At 37.6% G+C, this 4,498-nt stretch overlaps 1 long non-coding RNA gene across 1 annotated transcript; it reads right to left on the bottom strand.

Annotated features, from left to right (window-relative positions):
• Positions 1-1,480: 1,480 nt before the first annotated feature.
• On the bottom strand, positions 1,481-3,601 carry LOC106533501 (uncharacterized). The gene is made up of 3 exons (XR_001312247.1): positions 3,434-3,601; positions 3,200-3,291; positions 1,481-2,196 (listed from the first exon to the last, which is right to left on the bottom strand). It is a non-coding gene; the product is annotated as an uncharacterized LOC106533501 (long non-coding RNA).
• Between the last annotated feature and the right edge of the window lie 897 nt (positions 3,602-4,498).

The following is a 4,498-nucleotide window of genomic DNA, read 5'->3' as shown; positions in this document are numbered from 1 at the left end:
GGGGGGGGGGGGGGGGTACACTTTAAATGAAAGTGGATCAAGGTAAAATATTTGTATACAAATGTTGGTCCTTTATTCTTAGTCCTGTTTTTTTACGATTATTCTTTTCCTGCAACATTTGCTTTAGTTTGTTGACAGATCTTTGTTATAACACCCTTTTCAGCGTTAGATTATCTGGTGTAATCAGTGTTTTTTGTTGGTCAAGCAGGAGGTGGGTCTATGACACTATCAATTTTAAAAGATTGTGTTCAGGAAACAATGGTGTTTATAGAGTTTCTTCTCACTGGGGAAGCTGGTTTCTAAAAACAATTCCATGTGAACACAAGGATGAAAGGATTAAAAACCTTTGTATATTCACAGAACAGTCTTCCTGTGTGGACAGGTTCTAAAGTCTGTTCAGTACTTCATTAGATGCTGACAGACAAATGAACAATCAGAGACACACAGCTGCATGACTGCTAACCTTTCATGGTGGTGGGTAAACCCCAGAAAGTTTAAAAATAAAGTTGTGAACAATGGCTGAGAATGTTGTTTTAAGTGTAATGGTGCCAGTGAGGCTGCAGCTTTCAAAATAAAAAGATAAAAAAGGTTTTAGCTTAGATTTTTGAATCTATTTTTCATTACTTGGCCTTTAATTAACTCAGATTAAATACAGTTTCTTTCAAGGTTTGAATTCTCTGTAACAGTCCAACTAAAAAACTGGAGCTTTGTGACATTAGATACCAGCACAAATATACTGTATATGAATGGTGTTGTGGTGTTGATTTCCTTTGATCGTCATTTCATCTTATTATAAACACAGGTGTGAAAACTGGTTGATAGCAAAAACCACACATGCTAAACAAATAAAACTTGCCCACATTTACATCCCCTCTGTCTTAGGCTCTTTTTCCATGGTGTAGTGTCGGACCGGTTGGTTTTCCACTGATATTCCAGTCCGGTTCCAATGGGTGTGTTTTGCGCGGTTGGTGGAGGTGGTTTTTAGGTATTTTGAAAAAGAATTAATGGGCAAAATGAGAGATGGAAACACATTTGATGATGAACTTTTGAAATTTTAAAAATTTGCAAAATTTTCAAATTAAAATTGGATGGAATCACGAAAATGGCTCCTTGAGTTGTTCTTGTAAAGGTAGCTTAGATGCAACCAGTGACTCCACCCTCTAGCCAATCAGTGACGAACGGTGTTCTGATGTTGCATTTTGTTGTCAGCTAGGGCTGCTTGGAACCACAATGAGAAAGGTACTGAAAAAAGGGCTGGTTCCATGAATCTGGCCTAATGGAAGTGGCTTGGAACAGGACCAAACCGTACCGACACTACAGTTAGAGCTACTGGTACTTATTGCAAAGTATGAAATAAAGCATATGAACCTGATCCTGAACTATATCAATGTTTGAAAGAGTTAAATTCAGTAGTTTTTGTATTTCGCTATAGTGCTTAATAAAGAAAGTTTTCAGGACGAAATACAACCATGAAAAATTTTTTTGAAAATCAAAAATATTTATTATAAAAAAACTTTTATAAGTTTCAAATACTAGTTTTATCTTAAAACCTTTTCACTGAAAGCATACAAAAAACACTTACATGCATCATTCTGGTATTCTTAATGCACCAGTAAGATCATCAACATAAGATGTAACAAGTTTTATCCCAAAACTTCTAAAATTTGTTTGACAATTCAACCTACAGAACTAGCACTGTAAGGCTTTTTTTCTTATAGGTGTTTTGTTTTTATTTAACAGATGTAACATTGATTAGATGCATCACCTAACACAGGAAGTTCACAGGCTTAAAATTCAGCTGCAGTCTTTTAAGAGTAGTTTATGTTCTTCCTGCATGTGGGGGTGTTTCTGCAGCTGCTCTGGTTTCCTCCCTTGGAACAAAAATATGCATGTTTGTTTACTGTTTCTGTAAATTATTCTCATGTGGGTGGGAGGGTGAATGCTTGTTTGTCTCTACGTGTCCCTGGGGTGTCCCCCGTCTCTCAGCCAATGACTGCTGAAATAAAAAAACAGCTTCCGCCATGACCGGGAAAGGAACAAAACAGGGAAATGAACATTTTTACCAGCAGACATGGAATCCACAAAAGATTTCCTCTTGAAACCATTTTGTAAAGAAGAGCTGTGTTTGAGCAGAAGACACCATCTCCCTGAGATGTGATTTGTTGCGTTGTATCATCCACAAGTGCAAGTCACCATCTGTAAACAAAAATTATAATAATAATAACTTAAGTGCAAATATAATTGATCTAAACAGTTTAAAGCACTGAGAGCAGCCTTCAGTGAAACTTCCTCTGATCAAAGTGAAAAACTATAGTACACTATGATCTTAGAGGAAAAATTTTACACACAAGGTTTATAATTACACACAGTATTTGCTTCTGTGTGTGTTCTGCTGTCTACTTGTGGTGAAGTAGGGGCCCAAAACCTATCTTGCTTCGGGCCCCCAAATGTCTAGGTCCGGCCCTGTTTAGTTTGACCAGAAGGTGGTATTCTTTCAAAGAATGCTGGAGCCTTTAATTCTAATTTGTTTTATGTTTTTCACATTTTATTTCTGTATTTTTTAGTGTTTGTAACAATAATTTTATTACAGTCACTGCTGAGTGAGATTTTAATTCTGTAGTTTGACCTCTGGATTTACAGCCAGGCTGTTAAACTTTGAACTGCATTTTTTTTATTATCTTTATTTAACCAGGCAAGTCCCACTGCGATAACAGAGCTGTTTTTCAAGAAGGTCCTGCACCAATTTATTAGTAGAAGTTAGTTTCACATTCATTTACTGCTTATCTTTCAGATATAGCATACATACTGCCTGCCTTGTTATTTTGTTCACAGCTCAGACTTTTTTCTTTCACTTGCATTTTAGATGACTGCTCCTGTCAGATTTGCAGAGGTTTTATTATAACAGGCCTAACAACATTTTCTTCATAATGACCTTCAGGAATTAAGTGTCTGTCACAGGATCAGGGATAAAGGTTACATGATAGTTGTGTACAGAGAACACTGTTTCTGGACTGATGTGTTTGCACAACAGAACAGCCTGAAGCTGTTTATAAATGTCAGTTACAAAACAAAACAAAGACAGGGTGGGTGTGTTTGTTTTGTCTTTTATTTTTTTAAAACATAAAGGTCGTTGTGCTGATTTCCACGTTAAGCCACTTTCTGTCTCTAAGTTCCATCAGTTGGTTTTAGTAATACTTACTAAAATGTCAGGCAGCTGCAAGTTTGAAAGATCTTTCTTCCATTTTGAGGCAGAACCACAAACAGCTGCTGCGGCTGAAAGGACTGGTTGATCTGTTTACAAATAAAAACCGTCTGAGGAGTCTGGATTTATCTGCTGCAACCTTTACTAGTTTTACAGGTTTCATAATAACTTATACTGTTGATATGAACAATAAGTATTCGGGTTTAAGAAGACAACGTTCTGCGCACTTACCTGATAAAACCGAGATCCACACAACAGGGAGTAGTTCAAGGACCCTCGGAAATTTGAGTTATTGTCCGATAAAGTAAATCCACACCTAGAACCTGTAATCAGGGAAACTTCATGTTGTGTTGCAGACAAGCTGCAAACTGAAAGCAACGACCTCCTGCCTACAGCAAGTAGACCTACTGCAGCAAAACATAAGGGGCGGGCTCGTACCCGAGCCTATGGAAATGGCGCAATTGCAAATTGGAAATACAGGGGACACTGTTTCCTATACTTGCAGCGGATTATTGTTTTTTTAATTGATCTTTATAGATTGTTGTTGTGTCTGCTGAGTGGTGAATAAATCCACATGCCCACCAGTCCACCGGGAGTTACTTCTGTTTTATTCAGCTTCCACATAACACCAGCACTTTTCTTTATTTATTTAACTCTGGCAAACAGCAACCGTTAGATGTACTTCCGGTATTAGCAACTCGGTATTTCAAAATGAGTCCGTTTTAATGCAGTCAGAGCCTGGTCCGTTAAAATTTATGAAGCAATAAATTTTCAACTAAACTATCTATTGGTTATTCCTCATTTTCAACACAATATTATCTGAATATTGGGCCTCATGCAAGAACCGTTCATACGCACAGATTTGTTCTTAAATTGTGCGTACGAGTGATTTAGGAGAATTTGTGACATTCACCAATGTTTTCGTATTCTACGATTTTTTTCAGATACGAACAAAATTTACGAGTGGTCCAGACCTGTCGTATATTTTACCAGCAGTGGGCCTCATGCAAGAACCGTTCATACGCACAGATTTGTTCTTAAATTGTGCGTACGAGTGATTTAGGAGAATTTGTGACATTCACCAATGTTTTCGTATTCTACGATTTTTTTCAGATACGAACAAAATTTACGAGTGGTCCAGACCTGTCGTATATTTTACGAGCAGCCAGTCTGCTGTTATCCAGACGGGTTTTCTTCACTAATAACTTTATATTTCGTGGAGACCTGTCCAGGTGTCTGTGGTGAACTGGAGACCTGTCCAGGTGTCTCTGGTGAACTGGAGACCTGTCCAGGTGT

This window comes from Austrofundulus limnaeus, unplaced genomic scaffold, assembly GCF_001266775.1.
Source record: "Austrofundulus limnaeus strain Quisiro unplaced genomic scaffold, Austrofundulus_limnaeus-1.0 Scaffold958, whole genome shotgun sequence".
Classification (NCBI taxonomy): domain Eukaryota; kingdom Metazoa; phylum Chordata; class Actinopteri; order Cyprinodontiformes; family Rivulidae; genus Austrofundulus; species Austrofundulus limnaeus.
Note: the sequence above shows the minus strand (reverse complement) of the source record. Positions and strands in the feature narration are given on the sequence as shown.